Raw genomic sequence first — 21,354 nt, forward strand, 5'->3', positions numbered from 1 at the left:
AAAAAGAAAAGTAAACTAAACCCTCTCTTAACTTCTCATTTAAAGTAATGATACCATGGTTGGTCCGAACTTTCTATTAGTAGTTTTTTGCTTCTTTCTAGTGTGACAAATGCATTCCCAATTAGATTTAACTAAATTATTATAATAAATGAACAGTGAGCAATTGAATTTAATTAGCAAGAATCTGAGAAAATACTCAGAATATTTTTTTACAGAAAAAGTCACATTTTCTTTTTGTTACTTAAAAAAAAGCAACTAGTAAAGCAGTGTAACATTTCTGAAAATCCACAGGACCACAGGACCATTGAAACACATGGATAAATATATATAAAAATCAATCACATCTTGTGTAAAAACTCTTAATAAAATCATAAGACATTATTGTTTTGATGACACAGATTGGTGAAAACTCAACCACCGGGTAAATCTTTTGTGCAATTTCCAAAAATATATAAGAGAAGAAAAAATCGGGGCAAAAAGTTAACACTAAAATCCAGAACTCCTCACTCTATCTGGATGTTTATATCATTAGACCACCCAGAAAGGTGGTCAAAAAGCACATCATTGATTTTGCAAAAGAATTCTGAGTTTGAAATCTTTCATTATTTCTTTGGGATGAAAAATGATAGCAGAAAAGCCAAATTAAATGTGACAAAGTTGGTAATGTGCTCATTACCATTTTTTTGACAGTGATTTATTCCCGAATCTGTAATACAAAAATATAATGAGGTTTTTCCAGAATTATAGGCAAAAGTGTTCTGAGACAGAAAATAGTTGCATTTACTTCTTCTCTAATTAACAAGAAAAAATAAACGTAGCATTTTGGAAATGAGCATGCTAAAACAACACTATTATCTAAAAACTAGTATTCAACCCATTTTCAAGATCCAGGGCAGAACACTTTCAAATACTTGCTTTGGTGTTACTCCCAATTTGGAAATTCATGGTGTTTTAAAAATGGAGTATTTCAAACACATTTTATAATTGTCTAAAAAAGAAGTCTGGCTAGGCGCACCTGGGTGGCTCAGTCGATTGAGCGTCAGACTTCAGCTCAGGTCATGATCTCATGGTTTGTGAGTTCGAGCCCCACATCGCGCTGTGTGCTGACAGCTCAGAGCCTGGAGCCTGATTCTGATTCTTTGCCTCCCTCTCTCTTTCTGTCCTTCTCCCCCTCATGTTCTCTTTCTCTCAAAAATAAATAAACATTAAAAAACATTTTTTTTTTAAAAAGAAGTCTGGCCAGATTCAGAATCATTTCTTCTAAACTCGTTGTCTAAGAGTCATTATTTGACTTTTTGTCTCCACATAGTTCACAAATGGTAGTTGGACCAGGAAGTAGTATATTACGTAACTGATTACATTAGAACCTATGGTATAAGCAAGGAATATTTGAAAACGTCTTTCTCCCCAAGGGAGATTTTAATAACTCCCTTCAGGAGAAGCAAAATTTATCAAGAGGAAAGTGATTCTTAAAGAAATGTTGTGTTGGCTTGAAGGATTCACCAATTAACATTTACATGTTGACTGCCCATATATATGCCAGGATTATGCTAGAAAAAAGGAACAGAAGACAATGTTCCTATTCCCCAATAGCTTACAATTCAGTGGGAAGATAAGATGTGTGCACAAATAAGTGAGGTACAAGGACAAGGCAGTAGAAATTGTAATAAAGCTTCCAAAGAAAAGCATCCCAGGAACTCACTGAAGCTCCCTTGAAGCTGGAACAATTAGGAGAGCTCCCTGTGGTTGTCAAAGCCAAAGGGCAATGTGGCATTTGTGTAAGTGGTTCTATAGGAGCAGAAGTGCTAGGCTGAGGACATTGTGTAGGCAACAAAAGATCTACAAGACGGGAATACGTAAAACGAGATCACCACCAAGTGGGGTTTCATGACAGATAACAAGGTAGTGATGAGTTGGATCAATCAGCAGAAAGAAAATCTGGAATTAGGGTTAGGATCTAATAAGGTACAAAATATAACATACCCAGCAGAATATCAGGAACCATTGTTCTATTCTAAATGAGAAGTGAGGGTGCATGCATTACATTCATTACTAGCCTTAAATATCACTTGCCCTTGCTGAAGTGGCCCTGTTCTAAAAATGTTTGAGAATCAACCTTAGAGAAAATAAATTCAGAATCACTTATGAATACAATTTGTTGGACAAATTCAGTGAAATGTAAAACTTATAAATTAGGCGGGTTTTGCTCTTTCTGTTACAATGGTGTAGGAACACCATGTTTCTTAATTGTGTCTATTTCTAGGGATATCCACAGGTCTGAGGAGTTTCTTGCCAAGATGAAAAAAGGAAATGGCCCCCATTCGAATCAGTGAACTTGTTTGGAAATTTGTAATACCATCAAGTGCAATTCAAAGGGAACATCCTTAAACACCACACCATGCGTGCAGAGCAGCATGTGTGATGATGCACGTTTCCTCCCTGAATAGAGTCTTAGCCACTGAGCACCATAAGCCCCAACCTTCCATTTGAAGCAATGTGCCACAATGCAGATATGAAGAAATATATGTCAATGGACTCCTCACTTTCTTCTTACCCATTTGTTTTTGTAGATATGTTAATAAATATAAGAGAAGCCTTTGGGGAAAAAATCATTAAGCTAAACCCTCATCCATTTCCTTTTCAGCTGCAGAAGTGTTTCAACATGGACTTATTCCACTTTGATTAGGTTATTTCATTTTTACCTCATTATTAAATTGTAGAAAAATGTTATATGTGCTAAAAGATACAATCACATTTAAAATTCCAGGGGCGCCTGCGTGGCTCAGCCAGTTAAGCATTCTACTCTTGATCTGGGTTCAGGTCATGATCCCAGGGTGGTGGGATCGAGCCCTGGGTCAGGTTGGACACTGACACATGGAGCCTGCTTAGAATTCTCTCTCTCCTTCTCTCTCTGCCTGTCCCCTGTTCAGGCACATATGTGTGTATTCACTGTCTCTCTCCCAAAATAAACAAGCATTTAAAATAAAATAAAATACTTTAAAATTCTGGGGCATAAAAATCTAAACACGCTTTATATAACGACATGTTTTCACTTTCATGAATTTATGCACATGCTGACACCTACTAAGTGCACCTACTAGGTGCGCTGACACATACTGAGTGCTGAGTCAGGGCTTTCCATGCATTATGACTAAAGCAATACTGCATGCTAGACTTTCTCTTTTACTTTTGAATCTGTTTTTATTACCAATCATCTCCAAATTTGAATGCATGATGAACACCTTAAAGTATGTTTTTATGTTTAGTGCTCTATGTAAATATGAAATTAAATCCAGGAAATCTTTAAAATGTGATAGTAAACTGATACGTAGAAAAATGGACTTCCAGATGAACAGAAGAGCTGATGTGATGGGGCATGCTAGAGATTTTTAACGCATTCTACAGATTAGGGAACTAAATCCAGTAAGGTATACTAGTTTGCCCAAGACTGTGAGGCTGGCACAAGGCACAGCTAAGGTTATAAGGTCTCTAGCCATAAAATGTGTGCTTTTCTCATATTATTGTAAAGGCACTGTTAATGGAAATCTTAATCTATGCCAATTGTAAGGCTTTCCATGCTGATTTCGTCTAATCTTCATAAAAAGCTTATATAGTACCTCACACTATGAAACTTGTTCTGCAAAAGTAGAAACAAAGGCAGCAAAAGGTTAACTAAATTGTTCACATTCATATGCTAGTCAGCAGAGCAAAATTATAAGTTCATTCTTCTATATGAAATATAAAACGACATTTGTCTCTTAATTTAACACAATACTACTATTGTTATTATGATGTGTTCTTTTAATGCTCTGGGATCTAAGTAGTACCAAGCCCCCAGTAGGCCCTAGGCCCTCAGTGGATGATTTTCTTTGCATGATATGCTGTATCTATTTTGAAAAATCCTCCTAAAGTCTATGGCTCACTCGAATAGACTCTAATGGGAAAAAAAAAAGCCTAGTAGAGGTCAACTATTAAAGTAGGACAGGATAAATACGGTACAAGATGAGCCTACTATTTGCTATTCTGCATGTGGTTTATAATTTCACATGTTATAAACAGATTCTATACTCATTTTAAAACATACAAATACTCAACTTTCACTCATTGTATCTGATAGAAACTGAACAGATCTATCAATATAAAAATGCCTTAGTTTGTTCAAAATAGCTATGCCAGCTTAGCAATTACACAGTTCTTGATTAGTCATTGCTTGTAAGTCAGACACATTGATTATTATCTCTCCCCCCTGACACTCTGACTCACTGAAAAGGAAGGAAACATATGTTTGGATGAAGTACTTTGCACTTTTCAATAAAATGTTGAAACTACTTATTTTAAGCCAGATACTGTATTTGTGCTTTCTTACCTACATGCAAAGTATTTGTGTATTTTGAAAAATATAATTGACTTTGGGAAGTACAGTGTTAGCCCAAAGCCCAACAAAGAAGACACCCAGTGGAAATGCCTTATCTCTGTGTGGCACTGCGTCCACTATTAGCAGTTTATTTTTATTTATTTAAAAAAAAATTTTAACATTTATTTTTGAGACAGAGAGACAGAGCATGAACAGGGGAGGGTCAGAGAGAGGAAGACACAGAATCCGAAGCAGGCTCCAGGCTCTGAGCTGTCAGCACGACCTGAGCTGTCTGAGCTGTCAGCATGACCTGAGCCGAAGTCGGCCGCTTAACCGACTGAGCCACCCATGCACTGCCACTATTAGCAGTTTAAGAGGAAGAGACCAGCCTTTGTGGTCAGAACACTGAGCTTGGCCTTCTTGGTAACAGATATCTTACTAGTGGTGCCATTCAACTTGATATCTTATCTACAGGGTAACTTCTGTTTTTGACAGCTCAAAAGTATTTTTAGTCTCCACGCCCTCTCTAATACCCACCCTCTTACGCGCATAATATACAGGATAGATTTTTCTTCAGACCAATGATGTTGCCTGGTACCTTCAACTTTCAGCTAGCCTGGGAAAGAACCAGCTAAGCTTATTCTGCCCATACATGAAGGTCAGCCTTGCTGTGATTTTCACAATATCAGAAAGCTAGTCAAAGCACTCAAGAAATAAAATGTTCAAATATGATCAGAGAATCGCAGAAATTTAAAACCATGATGCATCACATAGCTTATATAGACCAACTCCTTCATTTCTCAGGGAAAGAAACTCACTCTCAGAAAAGTGGAGTGGCTTTGCTTTCCCCACGCCACGAGCGAATAGCAGGGTTGGAGCTGGAGTCCTGTATTCTGACTGAGCGTCCTCTCCCCTCTCCAGCTGCTTCTTACTTTCTGCACAATGTCACTAAGGGAGTATGTTTAGAGCTAGCAGTCACTGCTTTTTCTTCCTTCCCAATGTGTTGTACCAGGAGTTCTGAAAACAGTGGGGATCACTGAGAGAGTGAGACACAGGTGACTTCTGGCCCTCCATAGTTGAGTCATGTCAGTTTAGGACAGTCCCATTTTGAGGGTATACTTCTGTCTCCCCATTTAAGTCTTCCAATTTACATGCTAAGCTGACATTTCTTTTCTCAAGTCAAGAATTGACAGGAGAGCATGGTATATTTGTCTGTTTGTCTTTGCTCTAAAGTTTAGGCCATTTAGGGGTCATTCTGAATTTGAGCGGATATTAGAGTGAAATATGAGAGCAGGAGAACACTTTGCCAGATGAATCTGTATTTAATTAGGCAGTCAAGCCAATCTAATTCTGACATTTGACAGTTTAGCTTTCTGATATTAAATGGCAATTTGTGAGGTATAGCATTTATTAAAAATTAGCATAAAGGCCAAACTAAGATGTTCACTTTCAAGGTGATGGACAGCAATGTTGTGGTATCTAATCCCAATGGCATCATAATTATCATAATAATGATACCAACTTTATCACCTGAACTTTACCCATACTTCAAAAAGATGATGGGGCGCCTGGGTGGCTTGGTCGGTTAAGTGTCCGACTTCGGCTTGGGTCATGATCTCACGGTCTGTGAGTTCGAGCCCTGCGTCAGGCTCTGTGCTGGCAGCTCGGAGCCTGAAGCCTGTTTCGGATTCTGTGTCTCCCTCTCTGTCTGCCCCTCCCCTGTTCATGCTCTGTCTCTCTCTGTCTCAAAAATAAATAAACATGAAAAAAAATTAAAAAAAAAAGATGCTGTAATAGAAAATTATATATATAATTTTTAAATGAAAGTAAAGTATAGTGCAAAAAATCCTCTAAGTTTAACTGGAAAAATTGCCTAGGAAAAATTTCAAATATAAAAAATGAGTTTAAAGCAAACAAAACCCATTTATATAATTTTATGGTATTCATTCACTACATATACTTTGTTTCAATATGCATTTAATTCCCTTTGGTATCTCACCTTTCTATACAAGAATTTTTACACTAACATCGATGTTAAGTATCAACAAAGCCAGTATCAATTTACCCAGTAGGAGATACTATTAGTTCCTTTTTGTGGATAGTTATCAAATGAATGGAAATTAAAACAATGAAACGTCACTTTATATCTGTGAAATTCATATAAAGTATTCCGGTTGGTATATGTTGAAATTATTATACTTCAAAATGCAGTAAAACCTTGGGTTGCGAGTAACCGTGCAAACATTTCAAATAAATTTTAACTTGATAAACAAGTAATGTCTTGCAATACAAGTCATATGTGACAGAATGTCACATGATCACAACTGAGCCAATGGTTTCTCTCTCTCTCTCTGTGTCTGTCTCTGTCTCCCTCGCTGCAGGATTGTGGGTGACTGTGTCCCATGCTCACATGCTTGCTCTCAGGCCATGGTGTTTGGCAGAAATCAATGATTTTTCAGAACACTGGAAGGTGCCCACAACTGACACTTGTGTATTTTTCATCACTTCAAAGCACTTATGGACAGTTTGTTGCTTTTCCATACAAGAGTAAGCTTAAGAATCTTTTGCTTCCTTCTAGGCCATTAGATAGGTTCCTTGTTAAAGTTGCACGAAAAGAAAAAGATTCCATTGAGCCAATAGATAGTAGTGATTCCATTAGAGATAGAGTCGTCCTACACAATAACCCTCCTCTCTCTTATCTCCCTTATAGCAGCCATGAAGGTTTTCAAAGGTAAGTGCAGGTTAATTTATTTTTCTTTATATCTTGTATTTTATTATTTTGTATATTATTGTAATAATTTTTATGTGATTATTTTGGGGTTGTAGAATGACTCATCTGAGTTTCCATTATTTCTATGGGGAAATTCACTTTGATATGTAAGTGCTTGGATTGCAAGCATGTTTCTGGAACAAATCATGCTCACAAACCAAGGTTTTACAGTATATGGTTTAATTATGAAGTTATTAAGCTCAGAAATATTTTACATTGAGCCCTAAAACACTTTAGTAGCTCTCTTTGACCAGTAATATCATCCCCTTCAGTTCTGGCAAAAATGTATATATGAGCTTTTTATTAAAAAATTTTTCTAGTATCAAAACTGGATATTGCTAACTATCTAACAATGATGGAACTGGTTAAATTATGGGAAGCAACTGTTGACATATTATGCAGTCATTAGAAATATATTTTTAAAAACCAGGTGGTAATATAAAAAGCATTTATGTTATAATATTATGTTTAAAAATAGAATACATGCTATTGTTAGAAGTATGCCTCCTCCTTAGGGGTGTCTGGATGGCTCATCGGTTATGCATCTCACTTCAGCTCAGGTTATATCTCATGGTTCGTGAGTTAAAGCCCCGCATTGGGCTCTCTGATGTCAGAGCAGAGCCTGATTCAGATCCTGTCTCCCTCTCTCTGCCCCTCCCCCACTCTCTCTCTTTCTCTCAAAAATAAATAAACAGTAAAAATTTTTTTTAATTAAAAAAATAATAAAGAAAAGAAATTTGTCTCCTTCAGCATGGGGAAAACTAAAGGGAAAGATAGAAAAGGAACACAATTTTTGCTCTGTGGCCTTTTGTTGCTCTCATTATATTAGATTAGTTATAATCATTATATATTAGTATATAATCATTATACATTAGTATATAATCAATATAATGATTAGCTAATCATCATATTAGCTTAGATTAGTTAAAAACTTGATGTCTCTGGTCTTACAAACAAGATGTAAGATATGAAATAAAAGTTCATATTTCAAAAGAAATGTCAAGGAACTTACTAAGAAATGAAAGAGTAAAACAATCACTTTCAAAATCATGGAAGACGGGGGCGCCTGGGTGGCTCAGTCGGTTAAGCATCCGACTTCGGCTCAGGTCATGATCTCGCAGTCCGTGAGTTCGAGCCCCGCGTCGGGCTCTGTGCTGACAGCTCAGAGCCTGGACCCTGTTTCAGATTCTTTGTCCCCCTCTCTCTCTGACCCTCCCCCGTTCATGCTCTGTCTCTCTCTGTCTCAAAAATAAATAAACGTTAAAAAAGAAAATTTAAAAAACAAAATCATGGAAGACAGAATGAATCTTTATAAAAAGACAAGTAACATAAAGGAAAGTCTTAACTATACAAAGTACAAAATAAGCCACAGAACAAAGGAAATAATATACAATTTTTTTCCAGAACATCAGTGACCTTTTTATAGGTAGACAATAATATTATGTAAATAGTTTCTAAACTGATACTTGTATATTCAGTTTATATGCGAAATTCATTTCTCCTTTCTCTATTCTGAAACCACCTGATTATTCTTCAGATTTCTATCCTCTCAGCATATATTATCACTTTTTGCTATCTTTAAACTATGATGAAATTATTTAAATATTTCGAATAAAGCTTTAGAAAGTCTACTCAAAAAATTAGCAATTCATGTTCTCATGGGAACAAATATTCAGTTATCCATTTCAAGAAAGAAGTACTTAAAAAGCATTTTTTTACAATTAGGATTTAGATAGAGAAAAGTATGTACTTATGTTCATCACATATTACAAATAAGGGTTAGTGTAGCACATTGCATCTATACCTCAGCTACATAGCTTTTGAAACTGATGTTAAATGAAAAACAGCATTCTAAGATAGTTTTTAGTAAAAATTCCTGGTGATTTTGTGGGATTTGAGAATAAAAGGAACCTGTGCATTACTTCTGAGGTAGACATTCAAGAAACAGGGACAAGATTCCAAGGAAGAAATGACTGTAGGATAGGTTATATGGGTATCTAGTCATATGGAGCCCCAAACAAGTTTCCAGAGATTTCTTGGGCCTCAGGAGCTGCAGAAAGATCTCTGTGCCCCCAGGAGTGGCAGAAAAGAAATAAGGACAGCAGCAATCAACCTTGAGGGAGCCATGATGCCAAGAATGAATGACATCTTACTGGTAACATGTGACAAGTGATAACTAAGTTCCAGAGAAGCCAATGGATGCTTCTGAAAATGCTAATTTGAGTGGATGTCATTTAGAGCCTAGTAGCCGTTTCCCAGTTCCCACAAAACTCAAAACTGAATACAAACCCAGCAGAAATAGAGGAAATCCCCAAATTGGCCAAGATAAACTTGTCCCCTTGACAGCACACGATATATATTGGTTGAATGAATAGACTATAGATGGCCCATCCTCCTTTGAGAAGTTAATTCAACTTTACTGTTAATTAGAGGGAAATTCTGCCAAAAGTTTGCAGAAAATCCAAAATGTGGTACTTAAAAGAAAGATTACAGCATCCCTTTCAGGGATTTACAAGGATAAGTGATCAGATTTTTAAAAGCAAAGATGCAACAAAAAAGAAAAAGAAAAAATGTCAAAAGTAAAGCAACCCGCACTAAAAAATAGAAAAGAAAAAATAAGAAAAGATGTGGGTAAGTTCAGATAAAATTTAACTTCTAACTATTCATCATCATAAAATTATAATTATAAAATTATTTAATTAAATAGTTATAAAATTATTTTAATTTTTCATGAAAAATGCCAAATTCGACATCATTTTCATTGTAAAGAAAGAATTTTTCCCTTCCCATTCTCTCTAATGAAAACTCCATAGCTTTAGTTAAAATATCTTACCATCAAAGATGCACTAGCAGAATCATAGAATTTTTGAATTAGAATGGCTGTTACAGTCATTCAATGCTTTGTTTCCCAAGTGCACAGCTTTCCAGTCCCTGCCTGAGAATTCTGACTTAGTGGGTTTGGAACAAGTCTGGGAACTTACACTTTCAACAAGCACAAGTACTTTAGGTGATCCTTATCAGGACAAAATTTTGGAAAATATGGAAACTTTTAGCCCAGTACCATTTCTTCAGAGAGGAGGAGAACAAATCCAAAGGTCATATGACCAGTAAATCAACTGAGATGTGCAGCTCCCCCCTGCAGGGCCAATAACTTCTTTTTCCTGACTTCATAGTGGCTTTCAACTATGAGCTCAGTAAGAGTTCTAAATGGTTTCCACGAAAAAACCAGATAAACTTGGTAAAATATATGGAACAAATAATAAAAGGCACATAGATTTTCATTTATAAAAATCTATATTAAAACATGTTTTGGGGCACCCAAATTAAGCACCTAGTTCTTGATTTTGGCTCAGGTCCTGATCTTATAGTCCTGAGATCAGGCTCCACACTGGGTGTAGAGCCTGCTTAAGATTTTCGCTACCCCTCTCCCCTCAGCCCCTTCCCCACTCATGCTCTCACAAACACTCTTTCTCTCTCCTTCAAAAAAGAAAATGTTTTCCAACACAACTCACTCTTTTCATGCCTTTGTCATGTAATCATGTGATAAAAAAGTTATTTAGTTAAAAAGGTACTTATATATGTGTGTATATATTTTTATATATATTTAAGAATATTAAACATTTATATTTAATATGTAAATAGCATCTTTATACTATATAACACAGTATGGTCTATAGTGTAATACATAATAACATTTTAATTTAAATATATCATATTAAAATAAATATGTATTTTAAAACCAGGACATTTAGTTCAAAGTCAGACATCTGAGACCTTCAGCTCATGGATCCCCCTAATAGTTTCATAAGGATAACTAACTGCTGGAGAGGGAGTCAAGGTATTGGGGAAAAAAAACAGGTTGAGAAGTTGCAGAATAGGAATCCTTGTTATCCTACTATACCACAAAAAGTTCCACTTTTATATATTCTTTGTCAGTCTTTAGCACATAATATTATGTAAATAGTTTTGTAACTTAAGCCCATCAGGAACGATTGCATTGCCGCTAGGCTAACCACAGAGATAGGTATTTCAATCTTCAATAGTTAAATCCAAAGCAATTTAACTTCCTTATAAATGTAGGTAAACAGGAGATGGGAGGGCTATCATCATATTCTCACCAAACTGGAATATTTTAAGATAGGGTTTCTATCTAAGGAGAGTCCAAAATCAACCAAAAGAAATGATGAAAAGCAACCTAATAATCTAGATGACATACTCATCATCTTATCCTACCCTATACATACTGACTACTCAACTCTTACTGCCTGGAATTAAGTTTTGAGAATTTGTTGGGTAGAGAAGAATGATGACACAGCGCTATGAGATTGAACCATTTTCTTTTAATCCATGAAGCAAATAACTATCCGAATAGTACTATATGATAATGAGTTTTCTAAAGACACTTCCTGGCGGTGCTTTACATCAGCACAGTACGACATAACAACAACATCACATGGGGATTGGGAGTTGGCCCAATGAGCTTATTCTCAACACAGAGCCAAAACTTCACTCTTCAACTAAATAGTTTTTATAACTAGAAATCAACTTTCTAAGAGATTGTGCATTTTGAATATTTTTAAATGATAGCCTGATACACCTAATTGGATCACACTTTTCTGTTTTCTTATTTTATTATTTATCTCCTCTTCCCTCAAAGGTCATCAAGGCTTGCTGTCATTTAGCTTTGAAAATGGTAACAAAAATTCTGTGAAAGAAGATTGACAGTGCTAATTATTGGTTTTTGGATTTCTAGTTGCCTTGTCAGATCTTACAGTGCCACCATCAACGACTGTATTTTTTCAGGCACGTGTGGTGGTTTTGAAAGACAAACTAATCAGTGTGGACTTGATTTTCTCTATAAGATAAAACGAGGTGGCTTTCGAGTAGGATCTTATGCAGAAACTCAGTTTACGATTTGGCTTCTGGTTATAACAACAGAAAATGGCCCTGGTTAATTTAAGTAACAAAATAATTCATTGAAACTATATCACAGGTGCTCATAGAATAGACTGTCATTTCTCATTAGATTTCTTTTCTGAATGTAAGTAATCAGACCTAAGGTTAACAGAAAACTAAAAAGTATAACAAACCCTTGTGGACTTCTGATTGAATTTATTTCAAATAATCTGAGAGGAAAAAAAAAAGTCTCATCTGTTTTTGCTATTTTGCCCAAAAAACCTCAGGTGCTTCTTGAGTGCTTACTATGAGTTACTTTTTACTTTATAAAATTAAAATTTGATACATTAAACATTATTATATCACAAAGAATGCTTTACTAGCCTTATCCCTAGAGAAGCATGGAATAATATCGATTGGATGAGTGCATTTTTTTAAAAAATAACTGTTGAATTGCACTACCTTAAATAAATTGAAATATTACCCTGGAAGAAAGATAGGTGTAGAGTTCAAATTAAATGCAATAGAACAGTACTGACATGAGTCCAAGACGATGGCTCTCTTTCACTATATTATGTAGCCTCCTCATTGGTAAAGGAGAGAGTAATTCCAAATTGGAAATGGCTGAATTCTCATCGGGACTTGCAGAATAGAAGAAATTTCAGGAGGAAGCTTGGCAGAGGGACAGAGAACAGAAGGATTGTAAGCAGTGTGGCATACCATAATTTTTCTTGAGGGGTATAATTAGAGGTACATCTAGAAACACAGAGACCAAATATAGGAGGATCACACTGAAGTCACAAAGGAACTTGTTGGGGCACCTGGGTGGCTCAGTCGGTTAAGCATCCGACTTCGGCTCAGGTCATGATCTCACAGTCCGTGAGTTCGAGCCCCACGTTGGGCTCTGTGCTGACATCTCAGAGCCTGGAGCCTGCTTCATATTCTGTGTCTCCCTGTCTCTCTGCCCCTCCCCTACTTGTGCTCTGTCTCTCCCTGTCTCAAAAATAAAAACATTAAAAAAAATTTAACAAAGGAACTTGTTGGAAGAATGTCACAGATTCCCATAGAATAAATAATAATATTGTAAACAGACTCAAAAATGGTCTAGAACCAAGAAAGTCTGGACAAAAGGAATCCTCGAGGAAATATAAAAATAAAACAATATCATTAGGAAGATCCTGGTATAGTCAAGTTGTGCTTGTTGGTTACTTGGTGTGAGTCACTAGACCATGATGCCCAAGTGGATAACTTCTAAGTAGCCTTTTCTTTTTTATACCACTTACTCAAGATTCCAAGTGGTGAGCAGGAACATTTGGTTAGTAGAACATAGGTTACTCACCTATTTCTCAGCTGCCAGAGGGAGGGAAGAGACATTACCTTTCCACATATTACACTAAACAAACCATATTGTGAGATTCCTTCAAAAGATGATGCGTTCAACTGCTGAGCAGTCAAAACTAAGTTATTATGTCTGGTGCAGGGAGTGAAATCTATTAACCAGAGTTAGTTTTTTCTACGGTACATGAGAGAGTAAAGAAACCAGTGGCACTGAACCTGGCTAGGAAACCATTGGTAGGCCAGGCAATGAGAATGCGAAATTGTCCAGTGGTACTACTGAGGGGATCATCTTAGCTTCACCTGGGTATGGCAAAACTAGGAAGGCTCCACCCACCTTCTATATAAACTAAAAGACAAAGAGGACGAAAGCTGCATTTTGGTAGGGATACTGTTGTACTTCCTATTAGTATTCTTAGGAATTTACTACATCTGATATTTTATCGCTCTAAATTTCCCACCTGGATATCAATAAGATACTCATTGAGGAAAAAGTCTAGAAGAAAGGTACATGTTGAACTTTGTTTCTTTTGTCTTCTCTTAGTGTGGTATTCAAGGACAGTGTTTCCTTCAAACTAATAAGGAGGCATGCCTCTCACTGGAAATTTCTACCTTAAAAATGCCAGTTCTCATTTTCAGGATGAAAAGAGTATAGAATATAAGAAAAAAAATGATTAAACACAAACACACACACAAAGGGGAGCACAAGCATCAGGGACAGGAAAAGATTTACAAAGGTGTCACCATCCATGTTGGTTAATTGAGCTGCTGCCACTATTTAAAAATACTGCATAAAGCCTGTCAAATGCTTAGGATACAACTTATCCACCTTGAGGCAGTTGGTTGAATTCCATTGACTTGGATTTTACAAGAGAGCATAATCCATATTTTCATATGATATTTTAGACTTTGAAGTTCATTAGTTTTGATCAACACATTTTTCTATTACTTGATAGTTGATATATTATTTAAACAACAAGAATAAGCCCCACATCTACAGCCCGACCTTTTTATTTATTTTTAGTTTCATTCTTTTTATTGTGACATTGATTTAGGACACATACCAAAAAAAACCCAAAAATGAAGAGGTGAGACATCACAAAGGCAGTCCCATTTTGGAAATTTAGACCAGTTATTTTAAATTTCATTCATTGAAGAGATCTTTTTTATACATGACAATGTCACTGGGTATAAATCATTTTAGTTGTTGGTTAATTTTAGGAGAGTTTTAGAAGAAATAGTCCATTGAATGTTAAGAAATTTTATTTTGAAATTATTCATTCCTTACTTAAACTATTATCTCCTGGTGGAGGTCTTTTAGCCCCTGTGATATTACCACATGTGAAAGATTTTGCATCCCTAATAAGGCACGATTAAGCCCCAATGCTAAGTACGACATCACAATTTGACACTGGTTGATCATGCTTACCATAAGAATTATTTACAATAATAAGTTTATAATTATTGAATTTAAACCCACATGCCTAACCTTCTACTTGATAAGCCCTTTAATTGCATTATTTCATTGAATAACCTCCATAACTACCCTATGAGGAAGGTATTATTATTGTTTGCAATTCAAGGATGAGGGAACAGAAGCACGGTAGTTTAAGTAACTCTTCCGGAGGTGTTACAGCCAATAAATCCTGGTCTGCTAGACTTAGACTGTGCTCCTAACTGCTACAGGTACACACCCATGTGGAAAGGCTACAGGAAATAGCCTTGTCACTGCTGTTTCAGACCCGACTAGACTACTGGAGGGTAGACTTGTTTAGGATATGTCGTTAATACTTCCAAGCGAGTTTTCTCATAGGTCTTGATCTCCGCAGGGGTCATGCTGAAAGGAGGTACTTCCAGTAACGTTAGTAAATGACTATTTATCCTATAATATAAATTATTCTAACTAAATTAAACCTGGCAGTTCAACTCATGTTTCAAAATAATGTTATTAGCTTGGGTCCTGTGGTGAATATAGAGTACAGTCTGATTAAGCTACTTTTATTTTATTTTATTTTATTTTAATTTTTTTTAACGTTTATTTATTTTTGAGACAGAGAGAGACAGAGCATGAACAGGTGAGGAGCAGGGAGAGAGGGAGACACAGAATCTGAAACAGGCTGCAGGCTCTGAGCTGTCAGCACAGAGCCCGATGCGGGGCTCGAACTCACGGACTGTGAGATCATGACCTGAGCCGAAGTCGGACGCTTAACCGACCAAGCCACCCAGGCGCCCCATGATTAAGCTATTTTTAAAACTTGCTAACGCATCTTCGTTGTCACTGGAACTGTCAATTACTCTTTTACATAATGAAACTTGGGTTTCTGTGAAGGGCCGAGAGAATCTGAAAGGAGTAATGGACAAACCAGCCTGCCAAAGTGTTTTAATGGCTTTATTTCTAACAAAATCTACAACTACATTCATTCTTATTTGAAGAAAAAAAATAGGTCTTTTTTTTTTTTTTTTTTCCTAATCTGGGGCTTTAACAAAGGGCCTGATTTCTAACAAAAAGAGCATTATATGTTTGATAAGTTTCCAACTGACTGACTATATTTTCCTGAGCTTACTCAAAACTTATTTAAAAACTCTGGGGAAACCTAAAAAAGAATATGTGCCAAACAAGGCTTCAGTTTATCAGCTCAACTGGTGACAAATAGAAAAGGAAAGGTGTATACAATACATCTACTATTAGCCTAAAATTGCCATCTGCCAAGGAGTATTTTCCAAACTTGTTCACTGCTCATCCCATCTCTAAGCATTTTTAGCATGTACCTTTAATACACATAATTTTCAAACTTATTTATAAATTATAGATGTGTCTGATTTTATGGAAATTTTTGTTCATTACAAAACATGCATAAACATAGAATGTTATAAGAAAGAGATAACCCTATTATGAATAATTATTGACTTTTAATTATACAAAGCAAAAAGTCTTTTGATTGTCACTATAAATAGTGTGCTTAAGTTTAAAAAGTTTGCTAATCAAACTATTTAACATCATGAATTGCTGAAAAAGACAATGCATATACTTAGGATGACATTTTTCATTAACAACGGTACGGAAAATTTCTGTTTCGATGGTCTTCTTGATAATTTCAACTTTTTGGTTGACACCTTGAGACATATCATTAATCACCATTGTTACTTCATTATATGACAAAGGAAGAGCTTATACAAACAGTAGAAGAATGGCTTGCTCTACCATTTTCTTGTATTTTGCCTTTGTTTTCATTATTTGTATTAACTTCTATTTACAACTTCCTTCCAGGGAGTTTTTGAAGCCACGAGTCCATTTGCTGAGAATTAGTTTAGTTTAAATTAGATAAGTCTGTTTACCAGGCACACAAACACAAATTCATTATTATAGACAGAGACAGAAGAGGCAGATGTCACTTTCCAGCCCTTTGCATAGTGGTGCAAACTCTTTCCAGTTTCCCTTAGGCTGTTTTGCATATGTGACTATAACCATCTGACATAAGGACTTGGCAAGGGTGCCAGTGTCCATCAATATTGATAAGCAAATAATAAATACTAATAAATCCTCACTTCCCTGATAAAAGGAAGATAAAGATAAATGATAACTGTGAATTAAATATCTAATATTCTCCTCTAGGCCCTTAAAAGGACCACTGTACCAGAGTACAGAGATCCCTCTATATAATATGTATGGAGACCTAAGTTACCTGTGACACTAATGTATCCTTCCAGGAAACAGTAGAATGTAACAGGAGGTGGTGATAGAGTGCATTTGTTACAACTGTGTACTTCATAATGAGATGATTTGGCTTTGGACACCAGTTTCACAATTTGCAGGCTATACATCTTTGACTTAAGACAAGTTATTAACCACTTCCTGTCTTAATTTTTGCCTCTGTTATAAGGGCTAATAATGCCACCTTCACACAGTTGTTCAGAGGATGAAATGAGGTAATCATGTAAAGCACTGAGCGTGATATCGGGCAATGTCAGATATGACAACTAATACTTATAATGCTGTAACATATAAATGATTCTTGATTTTCAAAAGTCAACTTTTGAGGAATACACATTTGCTTTCTTCGTACTTTGAAAATTTTAAATTATCATTTTATGCCACATCCAGATTTTTGTGCATTTGCGGATTATGAATATCTTAAGTTAATAAACTGTGTACAACCAATCAACTAACAATTCTGCTCAATGGGGTCACCAGTTGCATACAACCGTGGTTAGGCAATTATAATGTCTTATTGCTTCTTGACCTTACAGTGTCATTAAAATTAGTAGAGAACTGAAAGATGCTGTTAATAAGAAGTATCATTCTCTTTAGGTGAATAGCACTGAGATCAAAATAAAAAATAAGGATGTTGAGAGTGGTGAATTTTTAGAGCTAGTATATAGGACCCTTCCATATAGATCCATGTGACTTTTTCTCATTCTACCTATTTGTTTTATTTTACTAAATTCTATTTATTTATTTACTAAATTTTATTATTATTTATTTTGTAAGTCATATTAAATTTCTTTTAAAGAAATACAAAGCAGTATATACAAAAATATAAGTATGCCTAGTTCCTTGTGAACTGAGACCTATAAAATCATTTCCCAAGGTGCCTTAAGCCTAAGATGTAAATGATTAATCAGTCAAGAAATATGTGTAAAGCAATTTACTATTTGTAAGAATAAAAGATTATAATCTGCCTAAATGTCTGTCTAGAAGGACATGGCTAAATAAATTATGGTGTATCAACATTATAGGAATTCACTACAACCCTATGAAGCAACACAGTAATTCTTTTATGGTAAGAGCAAACAATTTCCAAGAAGTATAGTTAAGTTAAAATGGCAGACTGTAGAGCATGTAATATATAACTATAATATAAATATATATAACAAAGAAAAAAATAAATATATATATTTGTTTGGTCGCATAGAGACTCACTCTGGGAGGGAATGCAAGAAACCGGCAATATTAGGTGTATCTGAAGAGGTGAACCATAGGGTGACAGGCAAGACTGGGGAAGGAAGGAAGTAGAGTTGCTCTAGGGACTGTTTTGCACCTTGTGAATATGGACTCATATGAATGTAGAGTCTATGAAAACAAATAAAAGCGAAGGAGTAGGCCAGTTGGAAGAAGAGGAAGAGGGGGAAGAATAAAAGACGAGAGTAGAGGGGCACCTGGTTGGCTCAGTCAGTTAAGCGTCCGACTTCAGCTCAGGTCATGATATCAATGTTCATGAGTTGGCACCCCATTTCAGGCTCTGTGCTGACAGCTCAGAGCCTGGAGCCTGCTTTGGATTCTGTGTCTCCTTCTCTCTCTGTTCCTCCTCCACTTGCTCTCTCTCTCTCTCAAAAATAAATAAATATGTAAAAAAATTTTAAAAAAAGAACAAGAGAGTAGTAAAGTTGTTTCTACAATCACGGTTGAGCAACAAAGGCAAGTGAGTGGGCTGGCTTAGTTTTCTAATGATGTGATTGGATCATAAAATTATTCAGACTCCTTATCAGGTTCATCTGGCCATATATGTAGATTTTTGGTATTTTTCCTTAAATTGCTTCAATGCCAGCAGAAATACTCAAGGTTATTAAAAAGATTGTGTACAACACAAAGGTGATAAAAACGAACAAGGAAAAATTATGGCCATGTGTGCCCAAATAAGCACGATCATGCCCTATGATAGCCAAAAGCTATTTTTATCTGGAATTCAAGTAAACAACCAGAAAACCCAGAATTTCTCCCCCCCACTTTTAGAATACTCATTTAGAATTCTCACTGAGAACACTCCACATCTGAGGCCCAGAAATGTTGACTCATCTAAGGTCATAGCTAGTGAGTGGCGAAGTTGGAAACGGACACAGGTAGTCTGACCTTGGACATACTGGTAACCGCTATGTTGTAGAATGAGAATCTAGTATCTGTTTCATAAAATTACTATGGATTAAAAGAATTAGCACATATATATACTTTATATGAAACTTTATATATGTAAGAAACATTATATATAAGAAACATTATATATATAGTATATATATATAGTGTATATATATAGTGTGTATATATATAGTATATATATATAGCATATATATATATAGTATATGTGTGTGTGTGTGTGTATATATATGTATATATGTATATATATATACATACATATATACATATATATGTATATGTATGTATATATATACATATATATATATGTATATATATATACACACACACACACACACACACACACACATATATATCAAGTGCCTTCTACTCACTGGGCTTTGCTCATTGTAGATAATCCATACATTGGAATTTTCATTACGGAAGAGGAAATAGAGAAAGTGCATTTTTTGCATCAAATGGACCTATATTTGGAGCCAGCTCTGCCATTTTGTAGCTGCCTCACTTGGCACAAATTCCTTAGCCTGTTTAATAATTCCACTGCATGTTTTGAGATCAGTTCAAATCATACAGCTTTTGCATATGACATGATATAATTCATGCTCATAATAGACATTTCTCAGACATTAAAAAAATCCAAAGTAAATTCTGAATCATTAAGGAAAGCATATTTTTAATTCATTTATTCAATATATATTGACTGTCCCCGCATACCAGGCACAGCATTGAACAACAAACCAAAATTCTCTGCTTTCGTGGAACTTAAAATCTATAGGAAGGAGACAGTCTAAAAACAAAGAAAAGAAATATATAGTATATTAGATGGTGATGAGTGGCAGTGGGGAAAAATAAAACAGTGAAGAGGAATAAGATGTGTGAAAAGTTAGGGGTTATTGACATTTTAGAGAATGCTTACGAAATGTCTCACTGAAAACTTGATACTTGAATCAAGATCTGAAGTTGAAGAAACAATACCTGTGCAGATGTAGGGAAAGAGTGCTCTGGACACAGAGAAAGGGAAGGGCAAAGGTCTGAGGCTGGCATAATGGGCGAACCTCAACATGGCCAGAATGGCTGGAACAGAAGGATTGAGGGAACAGAGTGGAAGATAAGGTAGAGACGTAACAATGAGGAGCAGGCTCTTGAACACCATTGTGAGGATCCGGCTTCTAATGCAAAGTAAATTGAATGCCTCTAGGGGCACCTGGGTGGTGCAGTTGGTTAAGCATTGAACTAAGGCTCAGGTCATGATCTCACGGTTCATGAGTTCAAGCCCCACATCGGGCTCTTTGCTGTGCACAGAACCTGCTTCAGATCATCTGCCCCCTCTCTGACCCTCTCCCGCTTGTGCGTGCTCTCTCCTCTTTCTTTCTCTCAAAAATAAATAAATAAAACTTAAAAAAAAAAACTTAAAAATAATGTTTTACATTGAATGCCCCTAGCAGGCTCAGAATAGAGGTTTGACATAATCTAACCTTAACACAACCACTGTGGGAGCTGTGTTGTGACTTAAGGAAATAGGGAGAATATGTAGGAGTGTTTTGCCATTACCTGAAAGACAGATGAGAGAGTTTGGTCCCTATTTGAATGCAGCAAAGGCTACGAAAGGGATAGGAGAGTGGATATATTTTTGAAACAGAGACAACAAAATATACTAGTGGACTGGTGTGGAGAAAATGGATAAGCAGGTTTGGGGATGAGGGGGGATGAAAATCAGTTTTAGACACATTAACTTTGAAATGCCTATTAGACGTCCAAGGAACTATGTGGATTTGGCAGTTGGTAATACGTGTCTGGAGAGGTCCCTGTGGAGTATAAATGTGTTAAACATAGTTCAACACTGGATATATTTCATTTTAATCCCATGCAAATTGCTCACCCAGTCAGATGGATGTATGGCATAGCAGCTCTTCCTTAAATAGAACAGTCAATTAAACAGAACACTGGACTCCCCAGTCAATTTGGATAAATTATGAGACTAGCAATAGGAAGCTTGCAAAAACATCTGGGCACCACCACTTATGTATTAAATTGAGCCAACACTTGAGAATAAAATTCCAGTGTTTTATTTTTGTTTGTATGAAGGCCTTAGAATGAGTAAAAAGGACATGAGGGGGGCAACTCCAGAAT

Source organism: Panthera leo, chromosome C2, assembly GCF_018350215.1.
Source record: "Panthera leo isolate Ple1 chromosome C2, P.leo_Ple1_pat1.1, whole genome shotgun sequence".
Taxonomy (NCBI): Eukaryota; Metazoa; Chordata; class Mammalia; order Carnivora; family Felidae; genus Panthera; species Panthera leo.